The sequence below is a fragment of the Sapajus apella genome, unplaced genomic scaffold, assembly GCF_009761245.1.
Source record: "Sapajus apella isolate SASKATOON/1434 unplaced genomic scaffold, GSC_monkey_1.0 scaffold29, whole genome shotgun sequence".
In the NCBI taxonomy this organism is placed as follows: Eukaryota; Metazoa; Chordata; class Mammalia; order Primates; family Cebidae; genus Sapajus; species Sapajus apella.
Window position 1 is genome coordinate 14,695,787 of NW_022436969.1, and position 15,480 is coordinate 14,711,266.

At 41.1% G+C, this 15,480-nt stretch overlaps 1 protein-coding gene and 1 non-coding gene across 6 annotated transcripts in view; both read right to left on the reverse strand.

The window, feature by feature from the left end:
* Positions 1-15,480, reverse strand: part of DLGAP1 (DLG associated protein 1) — a 979,377-nt gene that overhangs the window by 381,929 nt on the left and 581,968 nt on the right. The window lies entirely within an intron of this gene.
* On the reverse strand, positions 8,693-8,799 carry LOC116561632. Its single transcript, XR_004273529.1, has one exon. It is a non-coding gene; the product is annotated as a U6 spliceosomal RNA (small nuclear RNA).

Sequence of the window (15,480 nt, forward strand, 5' to 3'; positions counted from 1 at the left end):
CAAGAATAATCAAGCACTGTAAAGGAAATTCTCAAGGTAGGTAATTTATTAGGCCCAAGGAAAACACAAACACTCCACATATTAGAAGATGCTGACAAAGGGAAAATGGTCTTGTATAGCTGGCAAGTCCTTATTCCATTTTGATTTTTGTGCATGTCTTTATTTAGAGCTGCTTTTCTTGATTTTTCTTTATGTGCAGAAAGAAGAGCCAATTGAAGGCCCTCCCCTGTCTTACTCCGTGAGGACGGACAGACAGGCAATTGCAACTTGCTTTAGGAAGAGAACACAGTGGACCCTGCCCAAAAGAACAGAAGGCACTGTGTTCGTGTTTGGGGAGACAGTAGGAAGAGGAAATCCCCACAAATCTTTTCAGGGTCAAGTCACCTTAAAAGAATACTTTAAAAAATTTTTGTGGGTACCTAGTAGTGTATATATTTCTGGGGTACCTGGGATATTTTGATACAGGCATATAATGTATAATAATCACATCAAGGTAAATGGAATATCTATCACCTCAAACATTTATCCTTTTTGTTACAAACAATCCAATTGCACTCTTATAGTTATTTTTAAATGTGCAATTAAATTACTATTGACTATAGTCACCCTATTGTGCTATCAAATACTAGCTTTTATCATTCATTTGGCCTTGCATCTATTTTTTTTTGTACCCAATTATCATTCCCATTCTCCCACCTCAGCCACACCCCCCTCACTACCCTTCCCAGCCTCTAGTGATCATCCTTGTACTCTCTTTCAAGTCACCTTTTTGGCATCCCTCCACCTGCCTGAAGCTTGTCCTTGCCAGGTTATAACATTCCACTTAAGAGAAAGGATTCTCTTGTTGAAAAGTACAAGCAGCCCTGAACAATGACTTCATTTCCCACTCTCCCTAGATGTGCTTAGGTGACTAATGCCGGCTAATGGAATATAATTGAAAATGGCATGTGCAATTTCTGGAAAACATCTCTAAAGTAAGGGACATATCCTTCCTTCCCCCTTCCCTGGCTGAAATACAGCTGTGGGGGCTGGGTGAATAGTGATCTTGTACCATGAGATAGAAGTTACAGTTTGAGGATTAGAGAAGCAGAAGATAAAGGCTCTGACCTACAGTGGAGTGTCATATCAGCCCTGGAGGCACGCCTCTGCATTTTGTTTAGGTGAGAGAAAAATAGACCTTTACTTTGTTTCCTTATCTTATCAAGTAAAGGAAGGGCCTGTGCTGGCCCCATAGGAAGCCAGAGTCCCATGCTATTGAACCACATGGCAACTTTAGCCAAAGGCTCTGCAGAGGGAGTACGTGTGGAGATAGGAGGGGAAATAGCTCGCAGTTATTCTGCTTTCTGTAATTTTGTGTACTGAAACTTGCATCTGTACCTGTTCCTAAGTGAGACAGGTAGTCAGTGCAAAATCATGAGATCCTTGGTGAAGCTATGTCAAGATGCAGGACTATATTTGCAGGTGGTGGCAGTCCATTAGAGGAATTTAAACAAGATAGTGGCATGGTCACATTTGTACTAAAGATTTCTCTAGCTGTAGTTAGAGAATAAATATGGGAAAGGAGGGGCAAAAAGATCTCAAAGAAGCAATGATTTCTTGCAAGAGAAGTTTATGAGAGAAGACTGGAAGAAAACAAGGAGTACCCCAAGAGAGGGTGCCAATGTCCTGGCCAGCTAGGGCAGTGTCCTGATTCAGGCCTCCTTGTCCACACATGGATGCTTCAACCACAGTCTGAACACATACATAATATTTTTTTTAGACAGAACAAAATCCTCTGCAGTGAAGATGCAGATTTTTTATTAGTAATTTTTCCCTTTAGTTATAATAAATCCCAATTTTACAGAGATTGATAATGATGAACACCCAACAGGCTGACGATTTTAAATTATTACTTTTTAAAATAAGAAAATGGCTCTTACTAATGTACTACTAAAAAATGAAGCCAATGCACTTTTGAGTAAAAGTAAACAGAAAACAGAGGTAAGAATGTGAGTAAACATTGTCCAAATGCTCACTTTTTGGATATTTTCTGACCTTCTGAAATTGTACCTGCAGAGGATACTGAATGTCATGATCTTTCACTTTTCCGGGCTTCCTTACTTGAAGATTTTCATGTGTTGTATGCTTAAAATTATAGAAGTCCTATTAGAGCACCTTTGAATAAGCACAATCTGAAATATACCAATTATATTACTCAAAGTACAATGCTGAGCCATTTTATAGATACAGAATGTATTTTGGCTTTTCATTAACATTAATTGTTATCCTAATCACCTGCAGTTTGATTTTGTCTATGAATACCTCTGTCAATCAGTCTGCTCCTACAAATAAATGCCTTCAAAGGCATTTCCCTTTCAAAAGATACGGTATTGTTAAAAAAAAAAAAAACAAAAAACCAACAACTCAATTCAAATATTCTCCAATTTGGTCACAGTAGGCAGCACAATTACAATCATCTGTGTCTCCATAGAAAGCTTTAAAAATGTGGTTTCATAGCAGTTTTTGAGAATAAAAGCTGGAAGGTAGTGTTCCTTGAGAAATGATTAACAGGTCATCATTCATATTGGTGGTTGAGCAAAATGTCATAGGATTTGGGAGCTGATTTTTATGTGAAGGTAATCCAGGCAGTAAACAATAAAATCTCCTAACATTATTTTGGACTGACAGAGATCAAATGTGCCTGTACTGACTCTATGGGACCTTGGAGATATGCCTCCTATGGAATCGTTCTTACTTGGATTTCCAGGAGAGAGTTGGTTATCTTGGCTAAATGGACAGATAGATTCCCCTGGGAGCCAGCTAAGAGAATGTGATTACCTTGATCAGCCATGGACAGTACCCTTCAGGAGGCACTGCAGCAGGGGGACAGCCTGTCTTATAGGGGTACAATTGATGGGAGTAGAATATTCACAGAGAAGAGAAAAACTCATCAGTTTTTACTCCAAAAAAAGTTGGGAAAAGCTTGCAAGCTATTGATAAATCTAGGGGAAAGAAGAAATGATGACAGAATAAAGCTGTTTAATGGTACCTAAAGACAAGCATGACGGAAGATGGAAAAACACAAAAACAATGACAATCAAAACACTATGACAATACAACTTGAAAAGAAGCAGTGGAAATAGTCTCTGATGAAAACAAGTTATTTTTGTCTAGATTGCTCATAACTATCTGAGTAGTCTTGTGAACATGTTCTGGCACATTCTAGACAACTTGTTTCACAGCCAGATTTTATATATACATACATGCATATATATATTTACCTGAATCAAATTTTCTCTTATAAAGTCTCTTCCTTTAAATGCTGTTGCTCCTCTTACCAAGTTTGCTGTACAAATCTACTTTCCTGAGTGCTGAGACCCCAAAAGTGCAGACACTAAGCCCTTTTGTAGTAGCTGTTTGGCTGACACCAGCTTTTGGGAATTTCTCCCCTACTCACAGCATCTGCTGATGACACTGTGGCTAGGACTAGGTTGAAGGTGATCACCACATTCCCTGAGCTGATGGAAGACTGGACGCAGGGCCATCCATATAGAGCCTTCGCTGAGCTAATGAGATGCTCATTTTGGGAAATTTAAATGAGGATGTTCCTAGAATCACTGTACTCTGGTGAACTTATCTGCAAGGTCGAGTAAAGGAAGGGCCCACGTTGGCCCCATTGGAAGCCAGAGTTGATGCTTCTGAACTGTGGAGCAGCGTTAGCCAAGGACCCTGCAGAGGGAGTGGGTGTGGAGGGAGGAGAGGAGCCAGTCCAGAGTCCATGGAGCCCAGGGAAAGAAACAGAAAGAGGCTGCCTAATGGCCTTGTAGGTCTAATCAGGCCCGATTCCCTGCCCAGAGGGTGCAGACTCTGTGGTCATCTGCAGCAGAACCAGGGCAGGCCCACTAAAGCTTACTCATTCAAGTAGAGCGAACCCTCCTGCCCAGCGGGTAACTGCAAGCATACAGAACCTCCGCCTCTGTGGTCTACGTCTGAGGGAGGCCAATGTGAGTCAGTCTCTGAAGTGGCCCCATCAGAGCGGGCTAAGTTATCCTCATACAGCTTTATACCCATTTAAGTATTTATTGGCTTGGATACACTATGCACGCTAATTTAGATTATACATTCACTCTTTGAAAACTGTTATCAGTGCCTGCCTGTGTGAGAGAGGGGTGGTCAGATACCCTAGAAGAGGTGAGGAGAAGGACAGTCTCTGTAATCAGCTATTTTTAACACCTTACGGAGTCTTTTTCCTCCAGTGGGCTTGGCCTGCCCTGGCCTCTGCAATAGTTGCTGTTAATGGGAATTAGATTTGTAATTCCTCAAACACTGCCCTTTCCTTCTGCTTCCATCTTCCCATCATTTGTAAAGTGCCTTAGTCTGACTCTTCACACATCTAGCAATCTGACCCTTTTAACTTTTTTCATTTTGGAACTGGATTTTATTGTCCTTCAGAATTCTACACCCAGTCTTAAATTTTAAACAAACAAATCCACATCCAGTCAACTTTCTGAAACATTTTTTTTGCTGTGATAGAGAAGGAAGTAGGATGACATTCATTGTTTCTGAATTAAAGTATTTTTGTTTGTATTAAATTTTACCTTTTTTAGGGACAGGGTCTCACTCTCGTCACCCAGGTTGGAGTGCACTGGCATAATCATGGGTCACTGCAGACTTGAACACCTGGGCACAAGCAACCCTCTCATCTCAGCCTCCCGAAGTGCTAGAATTACAGATGTGCACTACTGTACCAGCTTATTTCTGGATTTAAGTTTTGGCAGATAAGGGTGTTGACCTGTAAGGCATCAGCCAAATAGTCTTTGACTGTACTGGCACGAAGTCAAATCAAATCAATACATATGACTTTAATTCAGCAACTATTTATTGAATAGCTAGTATTATGAGCAGTGCACTGGGCACTGTAGCAAGATTGAAGATTCTTAAGATTACACCTTCAACTTCCCGTCTCACAAGTTTTCTCATTCCCTTGTTCCCACTTTCCCTGCCCTCTGATGGGTCTCATAATATTTTATTCCATTCACTGGTTCCTCAGCTCTGCCCTGGTCTCCCATTCTATCCATCTTTGGTGGTCTTCACTTCCTCCCTTGCCAGCCTAGAAGAGACAGCAGGTCAAACATTCATTTGTCCCCTCAGGTTTCTTGCTCTAATTCTTCTACCTCACTCACTGTGGACAATAAGCACCAAGGACTGATGCCACTATCCCTCTGTCCTTTCACAGAGAGGCCGCTGAGTGTCGCTGGGGATGGGACTGGTGCCAGGGCAAATTTCCAGTGTCCACCCTCAGCGCTAATCCCAAAGCTGATTAGGAATAGTATCATGGGTCTCCTGTGTCTGTTCCAGCTGTCCTAAGCCCTCAAGTCTACTCATTATTTCTCATCTAGACTTGGTTGAAAAAACAAAGTAGTAATCAACAAATATCAAGTGAATAAAAATGAACAGCCTCTGCCGCTAGGACTCATAACTATATACCAGGCACATGTTGTCCACTTTAAATGATCTTGTTTCATCCTCAGACAACCCAATATGGTAGGGATTAGTCTCTGGATGAGAAAACAGACTTTTAAAGAGGAAATGACTTGTCTGAGATAATATATTTGGTAATTAAAAATTTTTATTTTAGAGACAAGATCTCACTGTGATGCCCAGGATCGTAGCTGACTGTAACCTGGAACTCGTGGGCTTACGCAATCCTCCTGCACATCAAGGACTACAGGAATGTGCCACCATGCCTGGCCATTTTTTTTTCATTTTTTATAGAGACGGAGGTCTCACTATTATATTGCCCAGGCTGGTCTCGAGCTCCTGGCCTCAAGCAATGCTCCTACCTCAGCTTCCCAAAGCGCTGGGATTATCTACATGAGCCACTATATCCAGCTCCAGTTACTAAATTTTGAACACGCATGTTCTTAATCGCTAGGCCATAATCACTGTTCTTATCACCTCTACACACACACACACACACACACACACACACACACACACACAGAGAGAGAGAGTCTATTTCATACTGCTAACAGTATGAATTGTAATATGACCTTTTTACCTGATTATACCATTCTTTAGCTTTAAATTCTTCTCAGACCCTCTACACTTTCTCAATATAATCTAAGCCTTTCTATGTGACTCAAGGTGGGAGGCTTCCTGGCATCCATTGCCAGACAGCCCTGTCTCCCCACCCCACACCCCACACAGCTCAGCTCCAGTGACACTGGGCTTCTGGTATTCTTCCCCACACCACATTCCCCAATGACTCTGTGTTTCACGCTCTCTAAAATACTCACTTCCATTCTCTGCCCAAATTCTTATTTCTTCTGGAAGAGTAGGTACAAATATAACCTCCTTCTTAAAATATTCCCTGACTAAAGGAATCATGGAAAAGATAGGTCTCATCTAATTTACAATCTAGTTAAGAAAATAAATCACATAAATGTGAACAATCAGCAAACAATACAAGTCAGAATCTAATCAAGTGCTGGATTGTACAGTACATGGTGCATACGTAATGCACCAAGTAAAAGGCTTTTGAAAAAGAACTCTAGAAGCTGCAAGACTTAAGAAGTGATAAAACATCTCAATATAGGAGGTGTAGATGGCTGAGAGCAGCACATTCTTCAAATACAAGGTTTTTAGGGCAGTATGCCATGCCTGTTCCATATTTTGTTCAAATCTAACCACTTCATTTCACCTCTGGCTTTATATATATGTTTATTTTTACTGTGTAGAGGCAAAAGCTGGGCTTTTAGTGTAGCCATCCCCCAAAAAGTGTACATTGTACCCATTAAGTAACTTCTCCTCTCTTACCACCCTCCCATGCTTCTGAGTCTCCAATGTCTATTATTCCATTCTCTATGTCCATATGTACACATTATTTATCTCATAAGGGAAAACATGTGGTATTTGGCTTTCTGTTTCTGAGTTATTTCACTTAAGATAATGGCCTCCAGTTACATCTATGTTGCTGCAAAAGATGGCTTCATTTATTTTTATGGCTAAGCAGTATTTCATGGTGTATATATACCACATTTAAAAACTCAATCATTGCCTGGGCATGGTGGCTCATGCCTATAATTCCAGCACTTTGGGAGGCTGAGGCGGGTGGATCACCTGAGGTAAGGGGTTCGAGACCAACCTGGCCAACATGGTGAAATCCCATCTCTACTATAACCTACAAAAATTAGCTGGGCATGCCGGTGGGCGCTTGTGATTCCAGCTACTCAGGAGGCTGAGGTAGGAGAATCACTTGAACCCAGGAGGTGGAGGTTTCAGTGAGCCAAGATTGCCATTGCACTCCAGCCTGGGTGACAAGAGTGAAACTCCAACCAAAAAAAAAAAAATAATTGTTATTCCAGCACTTTTGGAGGTCAGGGCAGGCGGATCATGAGGTCAGGAGATCAAGACCATCCCGGCCAACGTGGTGAAACCCTGTCTCTACTAAAAATACAAAAAATTAGCTGGGCATGGTGGTGCATGCCTGTAGTCCCAGCTACTCGGGAGACTGAGGCAGGAGAATTGCTTGAACCCAGGAGGCAGAGGCTGCGATGAGCCAAGATCACGCCATTGCACTGCAGCCTGGGTGACAGAGTGAGATTCTGCCTCAAAAAAAAAAAAAATCATAATCATAAATTCATCTATTGATGGACACAGGTTAGCTCCATGACCTTGCAATTGCGAATAGTGCTGCAATAAACAGGAGTACAGGTATCTTTTTGATAATAATTACTTCTTTCTCTTTAGGTAGATACCCAGTAGTGGGATTGCTGGATCAAATGGTAATTCTACTTTTAGTTCTTTGAGAAATCTCCATACAGTTTTTCATAGAGGTTGTACTAATTTACATTACCACTAAAAGTATATAGACATTTTCTCATTTCTTCATATCCTTGCCAATATTTTTTTTTATTTTTTAATAATAGCCACTTTGGTATAAGATGGTATCTCATTGTGGTTTTAATTTTCATTTTTTCTGATGATTAGTGATGTTGCGCATTCTTTCATATGCTTATGGGCCACTTGTATGTCTTCTGAAAAATGTTCATGTCCTTTGCTCACTCTTCAATGGGATAATTTAATTTTGGAAATTGTTGAGTTGCTTGAGTTCCTTGTATGTTCTGGATATTAGTCATTTGTCAGTTGCATAATTTGAAAATATTTCCTCCCATTCAGTAGGTTGTCTGAGTATTTCTTTTGCTGTGCAGAAGTTTTTAAGTTGAATTAAAGTCCCATTTGTTTATTTTTTGTTTTTGTTGCATTTATATCTTTGAGGTCTTAGTCATGAAGTCTTTGCCTAGGCCAATATCCAGAAGAGTTTTTCTTAGGCTTTCTTCTAGAATTTTTATATTTTCAGATCTTACATGTAAGCCTTTAATTTTTGTATATGGTGAGAAATAGGGGTCTAGTTTTCATTGTGCACATGGCTATCCAATTTTCTTAGTACCATTTATTGAATAAGGTATTCTTTCCTCACTGTATGTTTTTGTTTACTTTGTTGAATATTGCTCATTTCTGGGGTTTTTTTTTTTTTTTTTGTTCCATGGATCTAAGTATCTATTTTTATGCTAGCATCTTGCCATTTTGGTTACTATAGCCTTGTAGTATAATTTGAAGTCAGGTAATGTGATGCTTCTAGCTTTGTTCTTTTTGATTGGCATTGCTTTGGCAGTTTAGGCTCTTTATTGGTTCTATAAATTTAAGGATTAAAAATATGGAATGCTTCATGAATTTGCATGTCATCCTTGTTCAGGGACTGTGCTAATCTTCTCTGTATGATTCCCATTTTAGCCTATGTGTTGTCAAAGTGAGTACTCCTCTTACTTTTTCAATGCCTTCCATTTCTACATCTGATACGATCTTGGATGACACTATTCAGATGTTGGCCAGATTGTCTGAGAGCTACAAATCTGACCTCCTTGTCTGGCCCTTTCAACTGCCTTTAGATGTTAAGCCACTAGCCTATGTAAGGGAACTATATGGAATAGGCATTTATACTTACTATGGTTTTTACTGTCGAGATGTTGCCTGTCTCAGCAAAGAGTGACTTCTGAATGCAGTGCCACACGGTAAATTCCTCTCAAGTCTCAGTATTAACAAAACTGTGTACTTAACAACTGCCTTTAATCATCCGGGTGAGTTACTCTTGTAAGGTGAATATGTTTCCACATAAAGCAGTGCATGCATCACCAGCTTGAATACCAAGAAGGGTATCAGGAAAGGCTATGGCAAAATCATGATGGTTTTACTGCTTTTCCATTTTATTCTACTATCATTGTATTTCCCTTGGATGTTTATTCCTTTACTCTCTATCTATCTATCTATCTATCTATCTATCTATCTATCTATCAATCATCTATCTATCTATAGTGCATATATACATACACACACACACATATATATAATCTCATAAACCACTTTAATTCCTTGTGGAAACAAATTGTAGCAGAGGTAGCAAATCTATATCCAGATACCTCTGTATTATGTAAAATATAACAGTTTTGTCAATATGCTTTTTCCCTCCCTTGGTACCATCCGTTGACTGTAACAATGGTTCTCAAACTCAAGTGTGCATCAGAATCAGCTGCATGTCCGCAACACACAGATGCATTCGATAAATGTTAGTCAAATAAATACATAAATGGGAAGTTCCTGCTTGGGAAACAAGATATTTTCATGGGAAAAGTATGATAATTTGTAAGTAAAATGACTATTTTTGTACTGGGAATAACGCATCATTGGTGCTGGCCCCATAGAGAGCAGAGCCACTGTGCTGATCGGGAAGTATCTGAGCAGCTGCTAATGAAGACTGCTAAAGCCTGCTTCGCTGTTTCATCCACAGCACACAGGCAGCATCTGTCCTGTGGCTCCTTTGTCCTTCTTCTACCTTCTCAGCAGTTAGAGGCTCCTGAACTACAATGGCAATGACTCAGGAAACTGTTGTTGAAAAGTCCATATCAAGTTCTCTGCATGTCACTGAAGACAGGGACATTTCGGGGAGAACCTGGCTGCTAATCCATTCTTGTCATGAGGGAAGACTTTTTCTCTTTCTGTAGTGAGCAACAAGGCCACTTGGTAAGCTACAGAATTATCTAACTAGTATTTCTGAATCTAGAGAAATACAAGCTTTGCTTTATTAACTGGCTTATTACACGTATGTGCTGAAAATGAGATATGCTGCTGCTCAAGCTTGCAAGTGTAACATGGTTTTTTCCCTTTTCGCAGATGAAGAAACTGAGGTTCATGGAAGTTAAATAACCTGCCCACAGAGCACAACTAATAGGCAACTAAGCTAGGGCTTCAACTGAGATCCGTGAGAATCAAAGCACATGCTCTTCATGCCCCTCAATAGCTTTCCTGCTAACCGCCAAGAGACTCTGGGCTGCCAGGAACATCACAGCAGGGACCACTGTCAATCATTGGATCTCCAGTCTTTAAGACTTGCTTTTGAAGAGAGATTTAGCTGCTAAAAGAAAATATTAATATGCAAAAAGGATAATACTACCATACTTCATCATATTGCTTCGTTTTAATACAAGAAGACTCCTCCAGCTTAAACGTTTGATGTTTAAGAAGCTAACCAGCAAGCTGCCCTCTGGGAATGCATACCGTCAGGGATGGTCAGTGGCCCTAACATCATGTTCACAAGCCAGCGGCTTTGTACAAGCTGTCAGGACTCAGAACGTGGTACCCCAAAGTATGGCATCTTGGTGTGCTGAGTACTATGGGCTGAAGGACATTGGAAGGGTCTCAGAAGCAATGTCTCTTTGACCTTCTTCCATCCTCCTGTCTCCCACCTGTTTTTCTCCCCTGAAGTAAGTCATGGCAACCAGAATTCCTCTTTCCCAAGATGTGTCACAGAAACTAGAACCCCTCTCCTCCAAGGGAAGCTGTGAAACCCAGAAAGGTCACTCTCTGCCTTTCCCCATCTCCCTTGAAGACCCTCATTCCAGAGGGGCCCGGCCCCATACCCAGGAGGAAGGAATGCTCTACAGAGAGGTTGAGAAGAAGCTGAACAGTCAGGCCTTGCTGGGCTCCCTGCTTAGTCTATCACCATTAGATTACACCCTTCAGTCCATCACATGTCTATATTGCTGTCCATTCTTCGTCAAATCTAAGAATAAAAAAGTTTTCCCTGGGTCTTTGGATCTTCATTTCTGAAGAGTCCCATGTTACATAAAACTTTGATTACATTCATTATGCTTTTCTCTTGTTAACCTGTCTTTTGTTACAGGAGTGACTCATATGATGGGTGAGGAAAGTATCACACATTTCTGCCCCTACAAAGCCAAAAATGTTGGCCTAGGAATGCTGCGAAGCTCAAGGCCATAGCCACTCACAATCTTTTCTCTCTACCACCAAGACTTGTAGATATGATGTGAATAATTTTAATGTTGATATAGAGGTGAGCCGATGCAGACAATAACTTCTCAGTTACCTACAAAGGTTGGTAAAAGAGCTCACATCCATGTATTCTTTTCCCCGCAACAAACATTTATTCAGCATCTGCTAAATGACAGGTGCAGTTCTAGGGAATAGGGACCCAGTAGTGAACACAATTCAAAAAGTCCATTCCTTCATGTGCTGGGAGACAGGCAATAAATATGCATAAAATGTTGATAACGGTACCATGTCTTGCTTACTGCCTTCTGCAAGCAATCTTTTATAAACTCTTTGCTGACTTGAAGGCATTGAAAGTTTTACAAAAATATTGGCTTGTTTATTAAAGAGGAAGTATAGTAAAATGTGCACTCATTACAGGTTGAGTATCCCTCGTCCAAAATACCCGGGATCCAGAAGTGTTTTGAATTTCTGATTTTCTCAGGTTTTAGAACATTTGCGATTTAGTCTACTTACTGGTTGGGTATCCCAAATCTGAAACTCCAAAATCCAAAATGCTCCAATGAGTATTTCCTTTGAGTTTCATGTTGGTGCTCACAAAGCTTTGAATTCTACAGCATTTTTGATTTTGGATTTTTGGATTTCAGATGCTTGACCAGCAATACATTCGAGAAATATTAAAAACATAGGTATGTCTGTGTGGCCAGCCCTGTCCCAGGTATCTTATATGTATTATCCCGCTTAATTATCACAGCAGCCCTATGAAGCAGGTACTCTTATTATCTCCATTTCCCAGAGGAGGAGAATGAGGTACAGGAAAGTTAAATAATTTACTTGTAGTTAATCCAGGAAGTCACACTCCAGAGCTCACAGTAGGCACTGCCACACTGTCAATGATAAATACTGCCTTTGTCACTCAACACAGCGATGGAATGTCACCAGGGTTGCAGCATATGGCTGCATAAATTGCATACAGCACAGCTGGGGATGGGGGTGGCAAGCTGACCTTGTGTGGTACAGCAGACCTGATGCTTTGCTATCACTGATTGCAGTTAGGCAATGTCGTTTAACTTAAATATACCTTGACATAAGCATAATAAGACACCAGAGGAAAATCATGCTTTCCAACATAAACTAGAAATAAAATTATTCATCTATTATTATTATTATTTGCCAATGAGACAATAATTAAAACCATGGAAGCCATGTATATTCCAGAGACATGTATATAGGCTGACTATATACATAATCTACACTTTAGATAGGCCATTTAAAGTAGAGTAGTATGCTAGCAATTTGGAGGACAGGAAGAACTTCTCCATACAAAATGCTCACACCTCTCAGCTTAACCTGGAGCTTCCAATTTCTGTATGGCCACTTCTCACCATCTGCTTATGTTGGCACAGGGTGGGAGGCAATTCACTTCATTCAGGGAGGCGTCCTCCACTACACTTATGAGTAAAGACCTGCAAGCTAAGTAACAGAAATAAGGAAGGGGAAACGAACCCCCAACAAGCACTTCACTAGGTGGCGTCCCTTGCAGTTTGCACGGATGGGTGTTCGTCTAACAACCCCTGCCCACGGCAGCTGTTCCTCTGACTGCTGACGGCGCTTGCTTCCTTTACCCAAATCTGTGTCAGGGCAACATTCCACTGAAGTATGGTCATAAGTTTCATCTCCCAGACAAATAAACAAGCAGCCTATATTCCACCAGACCAGATCTGAGTATGAGCAACGGCTATGGCAAGAGTGCCTGTGGCCAGTGTAAGCGCCACCTGTGTAAGTCCGAGAAGCGGCTCTGGGCAGCAGCAGGAATGTTAAAAGGATGCTGCTTGAAGGAAAATAGTTAATTTCATATTTGAGGAAACGTTTTGGATGCTTACTTAGTAAATGAGATTCAAAATTTGAGCTGCTATTCCTTTCTTATTCTCTTCACACTCTGCATCCAGGGTAGGTCCAGTTTCAGAAACGTCCTTCTCATTGCCTTGAATTTCTGTCTGATTTCCTTCCCCCATAGCATCTTTAACCAGAAAGAAGGCTTCTTCTCTTACTATCCTGCTTTCTGCTTGCGTGAGCTTAGAAATGTATTGTTCTCCCTCCCTCTCTCTCTCTCTCTCTCCTCTCTCTCTCTCTTTCTCCTCTGGGGAAGCTTGTTAGGAAAAACCAGCTCTATAAATTGCAAGTTTTCCTGCAAAGATCCTTGGCATATAGCTGGCTGCTATTTCATCTTTTTAAAACATGATCAACATTCTGTGTCCTGTAAAAAAGGAAATTCCTTTAGAATTATGTAACTTAACATTTCTATCAAGGTTGATTTTTGTTTAGACCCTGGCAATTGCTCTGCATCATGGCATATGTGTGGTAAACCTGAAGGAATTTATATGCGTATAAGCCCTGAAGGAATAAATGATGGAATGGTGGAGAACGATGATTATAAGTACAAATAGGAACTCTGCAAAAAGGATGGAATCCGGTGGCAGGTAGACATGGTGTCAGACTGGACCCATAAGTAATGGAGGGCCGTACCAAAGAAATGTACACTGTAAAGCTTATAAAATAATTGGAATGGGGCGTGTGGAAAGGGAATCTGATATCGGCAACACAGCATTTCTCTCCTGTGAGCTGCTGTTAGTTCGAGGTAACTGATGACAATCCTGTCTGCCCTGATACCTGACATTGTTGTTTCTCATCAGTCCCTCCCCAGGAACCCCCACTATCTCTCCATTTTCCAGCCCAGATGTCTCTATTTCTGGGCACCAGGCCCTTTGGAAATAACACTTTAGCACCTTTTAAACATTTGCTTCACTACTGAGTAGTTATTTGCACATTATTCTGTCTTCCCTCCTGATGAGAATTCTTTAACAGTCAGACTTGTTTGCTCAGCAACTACCCCAATGCCATGCACAGAATGAGTACTCAGTAAACGCAGGCTGAATAAAACAGAAGGAGGGGAAGAAAGCCTATCAGCTTGTGGGCTCACTTTTGTGTCTCATAAATGAATGGATACTCCAAGACTTGTAAAAGAGGAACATTATGCCCTTGGGATGCAGGAGGAATCACACATGATTGTGTTAGATTAGATTGGGTTGGTTAGAGGAAAAAAAGAATTTGGCCTCAGAAAGCTATTTTCTTCAGTGTGGGAGTTTGATGTAACAGAATCCTGCCTTTGGATATTTCCTTATTTGGTTTCGGGTACTGATAACAAAAAGGACAAGGAGGAAGATATTTAGAAATGGTTCAAAAGGTATTCTGTCCAATCCACCCTGCCTCTTCCATCACCCCCTCGACCTCATCATTTTCCTTCCTCCAGGATGACCTTTCTAACCTCCAAATCTGATCATGTCCCTTCCCTGCACAAAGCAGTCTCTATTCCTTTCACAATAACGACTAGAACCGTTGCGCAGCTTGACAGCCCCTCCTGGCCTTGCTTTGAATGCCGTCCAACCTCATCCTTGCTCTCCTCTGCCACTCCCTCAAACCTGGGCTACAACCACCAAACGACTTGCAGTTTTCCTTACCCACCCTGGTTCCCTGTTCTTTATGACTTTGAAGATGGTGCTTCCGTCCTCCACTTAAGCAATGCCCTTCCCTTCCTACACAGCTCCTACTCATCCTTCAAAATTTAACTGCTCCTCCGCCCACCATCTCTCCTTCACTTTTCACACTGAGCTCTGTCCAAATCTCGTAAGGCTCTGCAATTGCCTCCTATACTCATTTCTTTCCTTCTCATCCTCTCTTCTCCCACCGTAAGGTGACTACGGTTACACATAAGGACAATACACTTCCTGCTTTACACCCAGTCCGCTGCTCATCGGTAACGAGCTTTATAATCTCCCCAAACTATAAAAGCTGAACCACATAAAAAGGAACATTGGAGTTGGTTCCCTAGGGATATTGGCCACCGTGCTGCTGGCTATGAGACATGATCGCTCACCTATGTGAGCACTTAGATATGGCCTGGGAGAAGAACCTGACACCTGACCCACAGTCCCCTATATCTTCATGGGTGGCAATATTTTACCACCCACATGAGGTATTTTCACTGTGCTTGAACATTTCTGCTCAGTCTAAGAAATCTCCACCTCCTTTATTGTGTTTCTCAGAAAACTAAGTGGGTTATTACATTTGTTCTCAGCAATAAGAGGGAAGCAATCC